The sequence below is a fragment of the Coregonus lavaretus genome, assembly GCF_964263955.1.
Source record: "Coregonus lavaretus genome assembly, contig: HAP1_SCAFFOLD_3983, whole genome shotgun sequence".
In the NCBI taxonomy this organism is placed as follows: domain Eukaryota; kingdom Metazoa; phylum Chordata; class Actinopteri; order Salmoniformes; family Salmonidae; genus Coregonus; species Coregonus lavaretus.
The window spans coordinates 22,435-41,971 of NW_028165163.1; positions in this window are offsets into that span (position 1 = coordinate 22,435).

Here is a 19,537-nt window from a genome sequence, read left to right on the forward strand (position 1 = left end):
GGAGTCCATCAACCCCCGGTGCACGGCCGGGGAAATCTGGGTTACGGCCTGTGCCAGTTCATGGGAAAACAGGGGAATGTCCATTTCATCCCTCTGTGCCAGAGAGAGCTTAGGGAGTTCTGCAAACAAAACGTGAGCACCCATAGGATCACACAGTTCTGCCCTATACAACTCAGTATAAAACCACTGTCCGCTCCCGCATCTCCCAACCACAGAGGTCATTCGACAGCCGTAGACAATGCATACCCTTGGCTTCACCGCTCTGTCTTTCCAAACCAAAGAAGAAGGAGATGGGAGCATCCATCTCCTTGAGCATGGAGAACCTAGCTCTTACAAGTGCTCCCTTTGCTTTAACCTGGAAAAAACTGCCCAGGTCCCTACGTAGTTCAGCTAAATTAGCCTGGAGGCCTATATTGCCTTGCCCCACCAGCTCTACCTCCATCTCACTACTACTACACTCGAGTTCCCCCAATGCTCTCCTAGCTTCTGAGGATGAGAGAGCTGTATACTGTTGACAAAAAAACAGAATTTGGACTTTTACCACATCCCAACATTGACTCAGAGACTCATACTCCTCTCTTCACTGCCCCCCACCTTCCCAAAACATTCTAGAAACCTGAGCAAAATGAGGAGAAATTGCCACCAACACACTGCTTACAAATATTCCACTAGCAATGAGCTTACCCAACAAATTTGCTCTTTTCATAAACACAACCACAGCTTTGTTCATTTTTGATGCGGAATGTATAAATTCAGCTCCTACCTGTTTTCCGACCGCAAGCAGAACCTCCTCCACCTTAACTCCATTCTCAGGAACAACCTGAATCCATGCCGTAACAACAGCGTCTCCTCCACGCTAGGCTTCGGAGCCATCACGCACACCACACCGTTCAAACCCCAGGAAACTAAACCTTTGTCCTCTTCCTCCCTAACTTTGAAAATAATAAACAGTGGGTACCGCTAAAACAAACAGTGTGTTAACCCTACACCATAGAAAATGAAAATTGAAAGAAAAGACCAAGGAAATAATGAAGAAGAGAAGTCTGTTACTGTGGGTTATTGTTACACCACTTTCCCACAGATCCAGTTATGATTTTTGCCACAATTGTCATCATTCCATGTTTTTACAGCGTCATCTTGTCCATAGTATATCTCAACACAGTCCTCTTGGCCTTTATTATCAGGCTGTCCTGCCCCCCAGTACCTAAACAACACAGAGAACCAGACAGTCAGACACTGTGGTACAAACATCCTCCTCAATTATAGACATAGTCCTATGTTTTCTCAGCTTTAAAGCCACAATCTGTAAGATGAGCATACCATTATCAAGAGTGACCATCAACACACTTAATATTTCACTCTTTAAATTACATTTTCAGATGTAAATATTACCTGGTTTATATAATACATCTATAGTTCTCATTGAATGACATTCGAGTCGAAACATACATTTTTATGAACATGATTGGAAGCAATATATCATTGTTGTTTTTTTAATCTCCATATCACAAGGCAAAATGGTCAAATCTCTCACCCTTTGGTCAATGATGTGCCGTCCACCCACTTCCAGGTCCCCTCAGAAACAGAGTCAGTCAGACCAATCCAGGCTCTCAGTTGGAGGTTGAAGAGAAATGTCTGTTTTTGAGAAAGATAAAAAACGGTCACTTGTAATATATTTATAAGATACTGCCCACATATTAGTGTACTGATGAAAATTATACTTGCTCCACTTCTCTCTCTCTCTCTCTCTCTCTCTCTCTCTCTCTCTCTCTCTCTCTCTCTCTCTCTCTCTCTCTCTCTTTCTCTCTCTCTCTCTCTCTCTCTCTCCCACCTGTTCCTCAGTGCTCTTTATGATCACCAGGTCTGCTCCTCTTTCCAGACAGTCCTGTCTGCTCTCCTCCCAGGTTTTCTTTTCAGTAGAGAGGAAGTACAAACTGGAGTCAAAGTATCTCCATCCCCACTGATAATGCTGCTCTGTTGAAGAGCAAATGTGAACACATTGAAAAACTTAGCCAGTATCTCTATATTCATAAAACCATTGATATATAATTACTGTTGATTTTACTTCTAATTTATCTAAGTTTATATCTCACCTATCACAAAAAGCTTTGCCTGACTATGGCCTTTCTCTTCAGTCAGGTTGTTGTATCTGGTCTGTAGCTGGTCTCTCTCTTCAGTTGCGTTGATCTTGTAAAGGGAAAAACGCTGGAACAAGTTGTTCCTTTTATCCTCAGAATCTTTGATGACTCTGTTATCTATAAAGTATAAACGCATAGTTACTAGCTAAAACACCAGGTAAATAGGCCTAGTAACCAGCACTTCTTACAACTAGGTGATAAGCAATGAACTTGGACAAAAACTCACAGTGGACAGACAGGCCTATGATCCCAGCCAGTAGAACACACAGCAGCCGCAGACACACTGCAGCAACTAGGAAGGGTCTCTTCCCTGAGCTATCAGGCTCTGTGGACACATACAAGAGACGTTTACGTTTGTGTGTGTGTTACCTGATGCTGGTCTCCTGGTCCATTGTTAGGAGCAGTGTCTGCTGTCTCTTCTCTCTTGGTTCTGGTCTCACCGTCTCTCAGGGTGTCTACACTTACGTAGATATCCACAATACTCTCCTCCATCTCATATCTGTTAAACTTGACCTTCTTGTTCATATCTGTCTCAGCATAGATTACCTTTGACATCTTTAACAATGCCTGGGTCTTTCTTTCTATATAGGTCAACTATACATTAAGTCTCTGCTTCTAGAATTAATGTGGTGCTCTTCCAACATGGCCGCCAGGAGGCGTCGTATGTCAACTGCAAGCCCTCTATACGTAAAATCTCTGCTTCTAGTGATATCTCTGTCTCAAAGTCATCTGTTTGTCTCTGTCTGTGTGACTGCTGTAGGTGTTAACTCTAAGGAAGTATCAACATAATGACACAGGTAGTTGTGGCTATGCTAATACAAAAAATAGAACAAGTTTGAGTACTTGTGTGCATGAATGCTTGTGAGAGATTATTACAGTGGTTATTATTAAACCATTTTCTGTGGCACAATATAAATCATTTCATGTCTCTACATGGTCATCTTATCCAGAGTTTATCTCAACACAGTCCTCCTGCCCAGGGAATGAGACTTACTATTTGTGATGATGGACAGGACACTATCATACCAGGAAGATATAGATAAAAGAGTGGAAGTGGAGAACAAAGTCTAGCTGTTAACATATATTACATATCATATGTAACAGCCCCAAGATAATTCAGGGGGTTTCCAGAAGTCCCCCTTCCTTTCACCTTTCTGCTGATTTGGACCCTCTGTTTACTTTGAAATGTACATCAACATGTTCAGGAGGTCCAGGACTACAAACATGGGTCATTATAATGTCCATACAATAGATTTGACACTACAAACTGCTCCAAGTGGATATTGAGGGGGGGTCGGCTTAACCAGTGAAGATGAGATGACAACAGTAACCACCAGGGCTCTCCTCTACTTTTACAGATAAGTAATTTAGCAGACGCTCTTATGCAGAGCGACTTACCGGAGCAATTAGGGTTAAGTGCCTTGCTCAAGGGCACATCAACAGATTTTTCACTAAGTCGACTCAGGAATTCAATCCAGCAACCTTTCGGTTACTGGACCATCGATCTTAACCGATAAACTACCTGCCGCCCTCTCTCTTAATTAACTTGATTGGTCGAGGAGATTTTGAGTGACAGCTGGTTGAAAATCTGAAGATATATCCACTTCACTTCCCTCTTTTGGGACCCATATAGGGGAACAACAGTCCAATATGAGCATTTTATATTGTGCTTCTATGTAACTTGACAACAAAGACTGACTGTCAAGATTGTTAGGAGAACACACAGCAGCCCCAAACACACTGCAGCAACTCCAGAGGGTCTCTTCCACCACTGAACATGAATCACAAATTATTAAAGATCTTTGGTAATGTGTTTTACTGCATAATCCAGGATTGGGACAAATAAAGCTATAGTACTACAGGGTAATCTCACCTATTTAATATATTGTGTGTAATGTGTGTGTGTGTGTGTGTGTGTGTGTGTGTGTGTGTGTGTGTGTGTGTGTGTGTGTGTGTGTGTGTGTGTGTGTGTGTGCAATCTTACCTGAAGCAACAACTCCATCTCTTGGACTGGGCTTGAAGGCTCTTACGTTGGCATATAATTGGCCATCAATGTCTGTGTTCTTCATTGCATCAGGCTTATCGTCTTCAAATCCATCTGGGATTTCATAGACTCCTTCTGACATCTTAACACCCTTGTGCTCAAATACAGTAACTTCTACTTCTAACCTCAGCTCTAATGTACGTCTGTACCTGTGTCTTCTCCCTGCACTGTCCTTTGTCTGTGTGACTTTGTGAAGTGAAACTCTTTATCAGTCAACCACAGTGAAGGGGAAATTGTGAAATTAACACAACAATGGCCACCACGTGACTCCCACTAGCCTTAGTTTGATAATATAATAAATGATATGACTCTATACGATGCTATAGGATGTATGTGTGAATTCACAAGGTCCCATTTTGGATGTATTAAAATAAATTGGGATCTTGTTCATTCACATATACACTACATATATCCTGACTGACTTCACAGCCCCCCCAGCCTTCAAATAGAGAGAACATTATGGCTCTCACTCTGTGACCGGTGGTATAAGGGGAAGTTGCCCCTAGACGCTGATCTTAGGTCAGTTTAGCATTTCCTACACAAATGGTTAAAGTTAGGATTGGGGGAGGGAAACCTGATCCTAGATCTGAGGCTAGGGGAAACTTCACCCGTCGGAGCTTCATTGGCCACCGATGACCATATAGGGATATTTTTTCTATCTATGCTGACCGTGAAGAGTTACTCAGAATTAAACTCTGTCAGTCAACATGGCTAGGAGTGGCATTTCACCAAAAGCAGAAGTTGTGACAATATCTCCATAGTTTCAGTTTGACAGATTTAAGAGACTAGAATGAAGAATAAAAACCATTCACATGTTTTATGACAACAAGTTCATATTTCCACCCTGAGTTTTAGTACAACATTACATTTACATACCGGTTACGTCTAATGACACAACTCTCTTTGCACTGATTCCACTGTTCCACATGACATCTACCTATATTAACTATTATACAACTCTATAGCTCTACTCTATTACACAGGAGGAGAGAAAGCATCACACAGATCCTTAGATACAGGGACAGAATCAAAGGTGGCCCTCCAGTGGACATAATACTAACTACAGGTACAGATGTAGTGTTGGTGACAGAGACCTGGGTGGATGTAGTACTAACTACAGGTACAGATGTAGTGTTGGTGATGGAGACCTGGGTGGATGTAGTACTAACTACAGGTACAGCTGTAGTGTTGGTGACAGAGACCTGGGTGGATGCAGTACTAACTACAGGTACAGCTGTAGTGTTGGTGACAGAGACCTGGGTGGATGTAGTACTAACTACAGGTACAGCTGTAGTGTTGGTGACAGAGACCTGGGTGGATGTAGTACTAACTACAGGTACTGCTGTAGTGTTGGTGACAGAGACCTGGGTGGATGTAGTACTAACTACAGGTACAGCTGTAGTGTTGGTGACAGAGACCTGGGTGGATGTAGTACTAACTACAGGTACAGCTGTAGTGTTGGTGACAGAGACCTGGGTGGATGTAGTACTAACTACAGGTACAGCTGTAGTGTTGGTGACAGAGACTTGGGCCCAGTTTCCCAAAAGCAAAACCGGGCCATGTGCTGTAGAGCTCACAACCACCCCCATAGAGTCCTTCACTGAATCCAGACACACACCCACGTTGCCTGCCCTGTCCACTACCACCAGTTCTACCTTCTTTGAATAGCAGGGGGCGCTGCAGGCCACCCGGGTCACATTCTCGGCCCTGGGGCCCACCGCCGTAGAAGTGTTGAGGGTCCCGTTGCCCTGGCATAGGGTGACGATGCCCTTCCCGTTGACACCGTCGGTGAGGTCGGCAGAGAGCTGCCAGTTTGAGGAGCTGCATGCTACCAGGCAGTCGGAGGACACCACTGAGGTATAATAAGAACTGGAGACTGTATCCAAGATGTCCGCCTGTTGTTTTCAAGGTAATCACATTCGCATACGCCGATTCATGGACGTCTATATCCGGGTTGCATCCGGTTTACAGCCCAACATCACATGCGCACTATAATAATAATAATATAATAAAAAATAATATGCCATTTAGCAGACGCTTTTATCCAAAGCGACTTACAGTCATGCGTGCATACATTTTTGTGTATGGGTGGTCCCGGGGATCGAACCCACTACCTTGGCGTTACAAGCGCCGTGCTCTACCAGCTGAGCTACAGAGGACCACAGTTCTCAGTGCACACAGGGAGCATCGCGAGTAGTGACGACGTCATTGCGTCATCTAAAAACATGGCAGACATTGGATGAAAAATTGGCCTCAGCGGCAATTATTTGAATAATTCAATGGATGTTTTGTGCACAAAGTTGATGACTAAAGTGTCTTATTAGGAATTGTGTCTTTCTGGGCCGAGTGTCTGTTAAACTGCAGTACCGAAACAAAACTGTAGGAGCAATCGAAACCGTGCTTCTAGACCGGAACCCTGGTCTCTTGGAGGAGATGCCTGGTAGCCCGCACTGGGGTAAAATCTGTCACCTGGAGGGAGGGAGGGAGGGAGGGAGGGAGGGAGGGAGGGAAGGAAGGAAAAGAGGGGGAAAAGGGAGAGGGGATAGATAGAGAGAGAGCGAGAGAGCTTAGTCAGACAACTGATGTAGCTGATAACAACTGGTAACTTACAGCAACCAATTCCCTTCAAATCAGTGGCTGTGAGGGAGAGATGATATGAGAAAAGGAGGCCATTTTAGAGTTTAGAAACAAGACCCTTACCTTGCTGACAACGGAGAGACGCAGGAATGCGTTGTTCAAGTATGCAGCTCCAGCGGCCTCGGCCTCGATGGTCAGGGTGGCGTCCGTTCCTGACTGGGTGCTGGCGGGCGTCAGGAGGCTCACCGTACCGTTGGCCGCGCAGCCCCCAGTCACCATGGAGATGATGGCAGGGAAGGAGGAAGTGAAGCTGTGATCGTTGTTGGCTCGGACGGTAAAGGTTGCTGCGGTTCAGTTGGCCGTTTCCATGGTGAAGGGGACGGAAATGGTAGAAATCTATGTCTGCATCTTAATCAGAAGTTTTAAAGGGGAACTTTACATATGTTTGTGTGTGCATGTGTCCGTGTGTGTGTACGTGTTAAAGTTAAAGATGCACAAATATCATACCACCCCAAAAATGCTAACCTCCCATGTAATTGTATTGGTTAGTCTTGGGGGTATGATATTTGTGAGTCTGTAACTTTCTTACTCATCATTATTCACAATTCATTCAGGACTATCTGTAATCATGGTAGCATCCACATTTATGTAGAAGTGTTTAGAAACATATTATATACTTATTTCCAATAAAAGTGACTCCAAAATGACACAATTTATTATTTACCATTCATTTCTATTTGGCACAAAATAATCTGAAACACAACCAAAACAAACAGCAAATGCATCCAACAATTTTGTAGAGTCACATGATCTAATCATTGCGTGCTAGTAATATGGGACCAAATACTAAACTTTTGACTACTTTAATATATATAAGTGAATTTGTCCCAATACTTTTGGTCCCCTAAAATGGGGGGACTATGTACAAAAAGGGCTTTCATTTCTAAACGGTTCACCGGATGTGGATGGAAATACCCTAAAATGAAAGCTAACAGTCTGCACTTTAACCTCATAGTCATTGTATCATTTCAAATCCAAAGTGCTGTACTACAGATTAAAAATAAATAAAAAATGTAAGCTCACTGTTTGATCATATCTACCCCACCGCACACCCATTCAGTGGGGAAAAAAAGTATTTAGTCAGCCACCAATTGTGCAAGTTCTCCCACTTAAAAAGATGAGAGAGGCCTGTAATTTTCATCATAGGTACACGTCAACTATGACAGACAAAATGAGAGAAAACAATCCAGAAAATCACACTGTAGGATTCTTAATTAATTTATTTGCAAATTATGGAGGAAAATAAGTATTTGGTCAATAACAAAAGTTTCTCAATACTTTGTTATATACCCTTTGTTGGCAATGACACAGGTCAAACGTTTTCTGTAAGTCTTCACAAGGTTTTCACACACTGTTGCTGGTATTTTGGCCCATTCCTCCATGCAGATCTCCTCTAGAGCAGTGATGTTTTGGGGCTGTCGCTGGGCAACACGGACTTTCAACTCCCTCCAAAGATGTTCTATGGGGTTGAGATCTGGAGACTGGCTAGGCCACTCCAGGACCTTGAAATGCTTCTTACGAAGCCACTCCTTCGTTGCCGGGCGGTGTGTTTGGGATCATTGTCATGCTGAAAGACCCAGCCACGTTTCATCTTCAATGCCCTTGCTGATGGAAGGAGGTTTTCACTCAAAATCTCACGATACATGGCCCCATTCATTCTTTCCTTTACACGGATCAGTTGTCCTGGTCCCTTTGCAGAAAAACAGCCCCAAAGCATGATGTTTCCACCCCCATGCTTCACAGTAGCTATGGTGTTCTTTGGATGCAACTCAGCATTCTTTGTCCTCCAAACACGACGAGTTGAGTTTTTACCAAAAAGTTATATTTTGGTTTCATCGGACCATATGACATTCTCCCAATCCTCTTCTGGATCATCCAAATGCACTCTAGCAAACTTCAAACGGGCCTGGATATGTACTGGCTTAAGCAGGGGGACACGTCTGGCACTGCAGGATTTGAGTCCCTGGCGGTGTAGTGTGTTACTGATGGTAGGCTTTGTTACTTTGGTCCCAGCTCTCTGCAGGTCATTCACTAGGTCCCCCCGTGTGGTTCTGGGATTTTTGTTCACCGTTCTTGTGATCATTTTGACCCCACGGGGTGAGATCTTGCGTGGAGCCCCAGATCGAGGGAGATTATCAGTGGTCTTGTATGTCTTCCATTTCCTAATAATTGCTCCCACAGTTGATTTCTTCAAACCAAGCTGCTTACCTATTGGAGATTCAGTCTTCCCAGCCTGGTGCAGGTCTACAATTTTGTTTCTGGTGTCCTTTGACAGCTCTTTGGTCTTGGCCATAGTGGAGTTTGGAGTGTGACTGTTTGAGGTTGTGGACAGGTGTCTTTTATACTGATAACAAGTTCAAACAGGTGCCATCAATACAGGTAACGAGTGGAGGACAGAGGAGCTTCTTAAAGAAGTTGTTACAGGTCTGTGAGAGCCAGAAATCTTGCTTGTTTGTAGGTGACCAAATACTTATTTTCCACCATAATTTGCAAATAAATTCATTAAGAATCCTACAGTGTGATTTTCTGGATTGTTTTCTCTCATTTTGTCTGTCATAGTTGATGTGTACCTATGATGAAAATTACAGGCCTCTCTCATCTTTTTAAGTGGGAGAACTTGCACAATTGGTGGCTGACTAAATACTTTTTTCCCCCACTGTATCACACAAATGTTTGTTGTTGAGAAATATAAAGATGCTGTCTTTTTTTTCTCTCTCTCTCTCTCTCTCTCTCTCTCTCTCTCTCTCTCTCTCTCTCACCTGTTCCTCTCTGCTGTTTATTATCACCAGGTCTGCTCCTCTCTTCAGACACTCCTGTCTACTCTCCTCCCAGGTTTTCTCCTCAGTAGAGAGGAAGTAACAACTGCAGACAAACTTCCTCCATCCATCAAAACAACCGTTAGCCAGCCAGCTAATGTTAGTAGACTTCATAACATATCATATGTTTTGCAAATTCACATAATAATGTAAGTTTTGCAAATTAGTAACCACAAATTGATACATACCATATGAAACGTAATATATCATACTAAATAGAGTGTATCAGAATTACGTACAGAATAATACGAAATGCTTTCAGACCAGGTTGGAAATACACAGTGGCGAGTTACAAAGGACTTTATGAACATGAAAATGAATGTTTCTGCAATTAGTGTACATCCTGAAATACAGAGCCTCGAACATTACAAAACATTTAACCTCTAGTCTTAAAAGAACAATCTTTCATTTAGGAGATGTAGTATTTAGCGTTTCATGTATACATTTCCACAAGTATATCAATTCAAAAGCTTTCCCTTGTGAAGTAAGACACCTTCATTTGGAAGACACATTGTATTCTGTTTTTGAACATTAATAATCTGTTTGTTACAGTTTATTTTACTCAGTTGAGTTTTGAAGCCTTGGCGCATGGGGCATTGGCCAACCTCATTACATTAACAGAAGCTAAATTGTTTGTGCGGCAAGTGGAAGGAGAATAACCATTGGTTTAGACTTCCATGTGTGTCCCTATGACTACAGTGTACTTACCAGTGTTCTGAGATTCAGGTTGTTTATCTATGCTCCTGTTAACTGTATCCTGTCCACGGCTCTTCCTGTCAACATTAGCATAAATCTCCTCAGACTGCTCCATATAAAGGCTAATTCTAATTGCTCCCTTAAAATATACTTTGGTACTTTATGGAGCTGCACACAGTACAACGGACAGTATATTCTGTGGTATATCCTCTTAAACAACTGCTGTAGCTTAACAGTCTGTTCTGTCTGAGAACGTGCAGTGTTATAGGTTTAGGGAGGACTTCACACCTTAACCAGTGGTTTGAGCAAACAGCAACCTCCAGGAAGAGACACAACAGCAGAGAGACAAGCTGCATGAGTGTGTGGGAATGTAGCAGGCAGGTCCACTGGTGCATGGTGCATTGTGTTGCCATTGGTCACCTACACGTTGTCCCTTGTACAGTCAAGGTTGGGAGTCATTCTCACCGTCATTAGCATAGTTTTTTTTGTGTGTGTGTATGTGTGTGTGTGCCCTCTCAGTACTGTTCTGCCCTCTGTTTGTGTCCAGGTCACACTGTTTTAAGTATCCAATCACATTCAATCAGGAAGCAGGTAGACCTTGTTAAAGGACATTGTTCCTTTATTTATTAATCTGTGACTTTGTTATTCTTATTATTAAAGTGATAAGCATAGTTTTTGTTTCTAATAAAATAATGAAGAGTCATTTTCCAGAGTACAGTACGTCTACATCCTCTCCTCTAAATCTAAACACAACTATTATTTGTCTTATTTTTTCTCTCTTCCTCATTCTCTTAATGTTCTTCTTCCTCCTCTATGTCTCTCTGACACTAAGGCTCTATCTCAATTATCAACAAAATGACATGGGTAGTTGTGGCTATGCTAATACAAAAAATAGAACAAAATGCATACTTATGTGCGTATTTGTGTGCATGTGTGCGTGTGAGAGAATGTTACAGTGGTTATTGTTAAACCATTTTCTGCGGCACAATATAAATCATTCCATGTCTCTACATGGTCATCTTGTCCAGAGTATTGCTCAACACAGTCCTCCTACCCAGGGAATGGGACTTGCTATTTGTGATGATGGACAGGACACTATCATACCAGGAAGATATAGATAATAGAGGGGAAGTGGAGAACAAAGTCTACCTGTTAACATATATTAAATATCATATGTAACAGCCCCAAGATAATTCAGGTAGTTTCCAGAACTCCCCCTTCCTTTCACCTTTCTACTGATTTGGACCCTCTGTTTACTCCCAAATATACATCAACATGTTCAGGAGGTCCAGGACTACAAACATGGGTCTTTATAATGTCCATACAATAGATTTGACACTACAAACTGCTCCAAGTAGATATTCAGGGTAGGTAGCTTTAACCAGTGAAGATGAGATGGTGACATAATCAGCTGTAGCTCTCTCTTAATGAACCTGATTGGTTGAGGAGTTCTTGAGTGACAGCTGGTTGAACCACTGAAAATATCCACTTCCATCTTTTGGGACCCATATAGAGGAACAACAGTCAAATATGAGAATTTGATATTGTGCTTCTGTGTAACTTGACAACAACAAAGACTGACTGTTAAAGATTATTAAGTGACATCCTTTGATACCCTTTGATATCTCTACTACAGCCATTGATTGGTGATACAGTCAACTCCTATACATTGTATGTAATGGTGGTTTGGTACTGTTCAGAATGTTTGCACAAGACCTAAATTGGAGCATGTAAATATCTGTAGCAAGTAAAGAAGAATGTATTTGAATTGTAATTGATTAAATGCACTGCATGTAGAGTGTGCAAAAAGTCAAATGCACTAACTTCATGTTGTATCTGATGATGTGTGAAACATAACTACTGGTACACAGGAAGCAACAGGAAATAAGAAGGACTTTTATTAATATGCTACTACAAACAAATAATAAGTGTGTTCGTAGGTTTGAGACAGAGCGAGAGAGAGAGAGAGAGAGAGAGAGAGAGAGAGAGAGAGAGAGAGAGAGAGAGAGAGAGAGAGAGAGAGAGAGAGAGAAGGAGGAAGTTATTTGCACTGTAGGCTACTGTACATGTTACAGTATGTTGTCATGTTGATGTTAAACCACTTTTTCACAAATCCAGTTGAGTTTGCCGTCACATGACATGTCATTCCATGCCTTTAGAGGACTCTGATCTGTGTGTATCTCAGCACAGTCCTCCCCAGTAGGACCAAAATTATCAGGCTGTTTGACATACCAGTACCTACAGGGTTAAAAACAGTCAGATATCATGGTTAATACCAGTACCTACAGGGTTAAAAACAGTCAGATATCATGGTTAATACCAGTACCTACAGGGTTAAAAACAGTCAGATATCATGGTTAATACCAGTACCTACAGGGTTAAAAACAGTCAGATATCATGGTTAATACCAGTACCTACAGGGTTAAAAACAGTCAGATATCGTGGTTAATACCAGTACCTACAGGGTTAAAAACAGTCAGATATCACGTTAACTCCAGTACCTACAGGATTAAAAACAGTCAGATAAAACAGTGAGAACATCACAATCGTAAAAAATATACAGAAACGTTTCAGCTCAAATTCAATTTTTTTTACTTCTGCCATCAATGTCAATAACCTATATATATATATAAAGGTTGAATGAACTGAATATTGGAGCCTTATTGTCACAGTAGTTATCATCTCTTACTCTGTGGTCAGTGTTGTTCCATCCACCCATTTCCAGGTCCCCTCTCTCTGTCTGTCAGTCAGACCAATCCAGACTCTCTTCTTGAGATTGAAGATAAACTCCTGTTGTTGAGAAAGATAAATATATATACAGTGAGCTCCAAAAATATTGACACGTTTTTGGTTGTTTTGGCTCTGTACTCCAGCAAATGATAAAATGACTATGAGGTTAAAGTGCAGGCTGACAGCTTTCAGTATTTTCATCCACATCGGGTTAACCCTTTAGAAATGACAGCCCTTTTTTTTACATAGTCCCCCCATTTTAGTGGACCAAAAGTATTGGGACAAATTCAATTATATGTGTATTAAAGTAGTCAAAGTTTAGTATTTGGTCCATATTCTTAGCACGCAATGACCACATCAAGCTTCTAACTCTACAAACTTGTTGGATGCATTTGCTGTTTGTTTTGGTTGTGTTTCAGAATATTTCGTGACTAATTGAAATTAATGGTAAATAATGTATTGTGTCATTCTGGAGTCACTTTTATTGTAAATAAGAGTAGAATATGTTTCTAAACACTTAATGATTACGGAAAGTGCTGAATGAACTGTGAATAATGATGAGTGAGAAAGGTAAAGATGAACAAATATCATACCCCCAAGACACGCTAACCTCTCCTGTTACTGTCATGGTGAGAGGTTAGCGAATCTTGGGGGTGTGATATATGTGTCTGTAACTTAAGTAGACATATGTGAATTTGTCTCAATGAAATGGGGGGACTAGGTACAAAAAGTACTTTTATTTCTAAACGGTTCACCCGATATTTGTTGAAATTACCCTAAAATGAAAGCTGTCAGTCTGCACTTTAACCTCATAGTCATTGTATCACTTCAAATCCAAACTGCTGGAGTACAGAGCCAAAACAACAAAACATTTGTCACCGTCCCAATAATTTTGGAGCTCACTGTTTGATCATATCTACCCCCTGCACACCCATATCTACACGCCCCCCCCCCCCTCTCTCTCTCTCTCTCTCACCTGTTCCTCTCTGCTGTTTATTATCACCAGGTCTGCTCCTCTGTTTACACAGTGCTGTCTACTCTCCTCCCAGGTTTTCTCCTCAGTAGAGAGGAAGTAACAACTGCAGTCAAACTTCTTCCATCCATCAAAACAACAGGTTTTCTCTGTTTGATGACACAACACAACACAACACTGATACAATATGATACAGAACAATAAACATCACATTTTATTTTCCATGATTCACTGGACTAGATCTCAATTAACAAATTGACATTATGATAAAGGAAAATATGATAACCAGCTCACTGACCACAAAGCAATTTCTGAAGCCTGTCTCTCTCTTCAGTCAGGGTGTTGTATCTGGTCTGTAGCTGGTCTCTCTCTACAGTCAGGTTGTTGTATCTGGTCTGTAGCTGGTCTCTCTCTACAGTCAGGTTGTTGTATCTGGTATGTAGCTGGTCTCTCTCTGCATCTGCATTGGTTTTATAAAGAGAAAAATGCTTCTCTTCAGTCTTTGATGCATCTGTTATCTGGAAAGGATTGATACATAATAGTGCATTCGGAAAGTATTTAGACCCCTTCACTATTTTAGAAATCTACACACAATATCCCATAATGAAAAAGCAGTTTTTGCTTTTTTATTAATTTTAGCATATTTATAAAAAATCTAAAACTGAAATATCACATTTACATAAGTATTCAGACCCTTTACTCAGTACTTTGTTGAAGTATCTTTGGCAGCGATAACAGCCTTGAGTCTTCTTGGGTATGACGCTACAAGCTTGGCACACCTGTATGTGGGGAGTTTCTCCCATTCTTCTCCAGATCCTCTCAAGCTCTGCCAGGTTGGATGGGGAGTGTCACTGCATAGCTATTATCAGGTCTCTCCAGAGATGTTTGATCGAGTTCAAGTCTGGGCTCTAGCTTGTCCCGAAGCCACTCCTGCATTGTCTTGGCTGTGTGCTTAGGGTTGTTGTTCTGTTGGAAGGTGAACCTTCAACCCAGTCTGAGGTCCTGAGCGCTCTCTGGAGCAGGTTTTTTCATCAATGATCTCTCTGTACTTTTCTCCATTCATCTTTCCCTCGATCCTGACTAGTCTCCCAGTCCCTGCTGCTGAAAAACATCCCCACAGCATGATGCTGCCACCACCATGCTTCACCGTTGGGATGGTGCCTGGTATCCTCCAGACGTGACGCTTGGCATTCAGGTCAAGGAGTTCAATCTTGGTTTCATCAGACGAGAGAATCTTGTTTCTCATGATCTGAGCATCCTTTAGGTGCCTTTTGGCAAACTCCAAGCGGGCTGTCATGTGCCTTTTACTTTGGAGTGGCTTCCGTCTGGCCACTCTACCATAAAGGCCTGGTTGGTGGATTGCTGCAGAGAAGGTTGTCCTGTAAGGTTCTCCCATCTCCCCAGAGGAACTCTGGAGGTCTGTCAGTGACCATCGGGTTCTTGGTCACCTCCATGACCAAGGCCCTTCTCGCCCTATTGCTCAGTTTGGACGGGCTGCCAGCTCTAGGAAGAGTCTTGGTGGTTCCAAACTTCTTCCATTTAAGAATGATGGAGGCCACTTTGTTCTTGGGGACCTTCAATGCTGTAGAAATCTTTTTGGTACCCTTCCCCATATCTTTGCCTCGACACAATCCTGTCTCGGAGCTCTACGGACAATTCCTTCGACCTCATGGCTTGGTTTTTGCTCTGACATGCACTGTCAACTGTGGGACTTTATATAGACAAGTGTGTCCCTTTCCAAATAATGTACATTCAATTGAATTTACCACAGGTGGACTCCAATCAAGTTGTAGAAACATCTCAAGGATGATCAATGGAAACAGGATGCACCTGAGCTCAATTTCGAGTCTCATAGCAATGGGTCTGAATACTTATGTAAATAAGGTATTTCTGTTTTTATTTTTAATACATTTGCAAAAAGTTATAGAAACCTGTTTTCACTTTTGTCATTATGGGGTATTGTGTGTTGATTGATGAGGAAATGTTTTTATTTAATCAATTTTAGAATAAGGCTGTAACGTAACAAAATATGGAAAAAGGGAAGGTGTCTGAACACTTTCCGAATGCACTGTAGCTACTGATTAAATAAAATGTCTTACTGTAACTGTAAGTGACAGGCGTTAAAAACAAAGAGTCTAGACAGTCTGCTAAAAGTGGACAGAATATCTTGAATGTGGTTTGCTAGTTCCTTAAACATGTCTAACAGAGGAGGGACTTAATTACACAGATAACACCACTCCCCATTGGTTGAAATAACGTTGTTTCGACATCATTTCAATGAAATGATATTGAACCAATGTGGAATAGACATTGAATTGACATCTGTACCCAGTGGGTTATCTGCATTTGGGACCTTGTTGTGAAAGTCTGATATAGTGTAATGATTAGATAACAATACACTCCCAGACTAGTCTCAGGGAGATGTTGAGAGTGACTTGTAGAACACACAGCATCCCAAAGCTCACAGCACCCATCCTGTAGAGTCTTTTCCCTGAATCCTCAGGTCCTGAGGAGATACACACTGATGTGAGAACACACACATGCACACATACCCACCCCCGACACACACACACACACACACACACACACACACACACACACACACACACACACACACACACACACACACACACACACACACACACACACACACACACACACACACACACACACACATTTACACATACACACATTGAAATGCATGCATACACTCACGTATTCAAGCAAGCAAGCAAGCACGTACACAAACATGCCCCCACACACGCAAGCACACACAAACGTGCACAAACTTGAGGGTGTGACATAATCAGCAACGAGAGGACTGTTTCTCACAGCTGCTTTAGAGGAAGTTACTGTATCAGTATAACATGTTAGAAGCACATCATTACATTAAAGGGTGAATCTGCAGTTGCTACATCAATATTTTTATATATACCCATAGATTCTTAATGATTATAATTTATAAATGCCTCATGAGCTTAGTTCAACTGTCATGAAAAATATGATGTTTTTTTACTCCATTGTAATTGTAAACAAACACTGTGTAGCCTCAAAACATGGTTTAAACAACCATTTTGAACTCATGGATGGTCAGTCCCACTCTTGGCATTCTCTCAACCAGCTTTATGACGTAGTCACCTGGAATGCATTTCAATTAACAGGTGTTCCTTCTTAAAAGTTAATTTGTGCAATTTCTTTCCTCCTTAATGCGTTTAAGCCAATCAATTTTTTTGTGACAAGGTCCCAAAAGGTGGAGAAAGAATATCTTGTACATGAAAACAAAGAGCCCTTCAAAAATTAACTTTTAAGAACGCACACCTGTTAATTGAAATGCATTCCAGGTGACTACCACATGAAGCTGGTTGAGAGAATGCCAAGCGTTTGCAAAGTTGTCATCAAGGCAAAATATATTTTGATTTGTTTAACACTTTTTTGGTTATTACATGATTCCATATGTGTTATTTAATAGCTTTGATTTCTTAACTTTTATTCTACAATGTAAAAAATAGTAAAATAAAGAAAAACCCTTGAATGAGTAGGTGTGTCTAAACTTTCGACTGGTACTGTACATATTTTTAAAGGTAAAATCCTATTTAAAAAATGTTTCCACTAAGACTTGCTATCAGCATTTTTCAGTGCTTTTGTGTCAAGTGTTGTGTTAGTCTTTGTCAATGTGTGTGTGTGTGTGATATAGTTGTTACCTGAGTGATGGGTCTCAGTCTTCACTCTCCTCGTTGCTCTGTTCTCATTTTCCTCAGTTACCTGGTTGTTGATGTAGTCATCCATCTGAACTAACTGTACGATTACCTTTCTAACTGACTCCTAATGGTAATATCTACTGCATGATTACCTTTCTAACTGACTCCTAATGGTAATAGCTACTGTATGATTACCTTTCTAACTGACTCCTCATGGTAAAATCTACTGAATGATTCTAACTGTACTGACAAGTAGTTAAATAGTTGGTCTGATGTGTTCCCCACCAGGTACCTCTCTGATCTCTGTCTGTGATGCACTACAGTTGATAGAATGTGTCCAATCAACATCAAGCAGGAAGTTATACTTTGCAAGCCCTGTTTGTGGCATCTTTCATAAGGAATTAACATAATGGCTTGTACTCTGTAGCCAGCCACTGATGGCCATATAGGGTCATTTTATGTGTGTGACATCAGTGTGAAGAGTTAGGAAATGTATATCTGCGTCTTTATCAGAGGTTTAAAAGGGGAAGTTAAAACATGTGTTTCTGTGTTGTGTGTCTCTGATTGTATGAGTGTGTGGGTGCCTGCATACTTGCCTGCACATGTGGCTGCCTTCGGTGCGTTTGTTTCCTCTTAGTACTGTTCTACCCTCTGTTGTGTTCAGGTCACATCCAATCACATTCAATCAGGAAGCTGGTACACCTGCTGGGTCAATGTTTCTTTAATACTTTACTTTCAGAGCATTGAAAATGATCACTGTGTAAGACTATGGCAAATCACATGTTCCTAATTAAAAAAAATCAAAGATCAAAGTCCCACTGGGCAGAGACGTCAATTCAATGTCTATTCCACATTGGTTCAACGTAATTTCATTGAAATGAAGTGTGTACAACGTTGATTGAACCAGTGTGTTCCCAGTGAGGTCTGTCTACACACTCTTAACATAACTATTCTGATTTTCTTTCTGTCATTCTCTTAGTTTTCTTATTCCTCATCTAAATGTGTGGTTCTTTGATTCCTCTCCTCCTCTCTCCTCTCCTCCTCTCTCCTCTCCTCCTATCTCCTCTCCTCCTATCTCTTCTCCTCCTCTCTCCTCTCCTCCTCTCTCCTCTCCTCCTCTCTCCTCTCCTCCTATCTCCTCTCCTCCTATCTCTTCTCCTCCTCTCTCCTCTCCTCCTATCTCTTCTCCTCCTCTCTCCTCTCCTCCTCTCTCCTCTCCTCCTCTCTCCTCTCCTCCTATCTCCTCTCCTCCTCTCTCCTCTCCTGATGAGTTGAGAAAAAGCCCATAGACAAGTCTGTAATACCATTATTTCTCTGTTGTCACTATCTGGCCAAATTGCAAAGTCACAAACCCTGCCTATTTTTATCATTTATCTTCTTCAAATCTGATAGTAAACCTAACCCTAACACACTGCTAGTCTTATGCCTAACAGTATAATAAGACCAAAAAGCTACTTTCTTTTTTACCAGACAGTCAGACACTGTGGTAAACAGAACATTATTAATCATACCCAGATGTTGTTGAACTGGTTAGAGTCCTACGGCCGGATTGTTATCTCTCACATTGTGGTCAGTGATGTATTGTCCACCCATTTCCAGGTCCCCTCTTTCTCTCTGTCAGTCAGACTAATCCAGACACTATCAATGTCCCTGTTTAATTCAGTGAGGAATTACGTGTGAGTATTAATAATTTACCTCATTCATAAGCGTATGAATCTCTCTCTCTCTCTCTCTCTCTCTCTCTCTCTCTCTCTCTCTCTCTCTCTCTCTCTCTCTCTCTCTCTCTGTGTCTCTCACATGCGTTC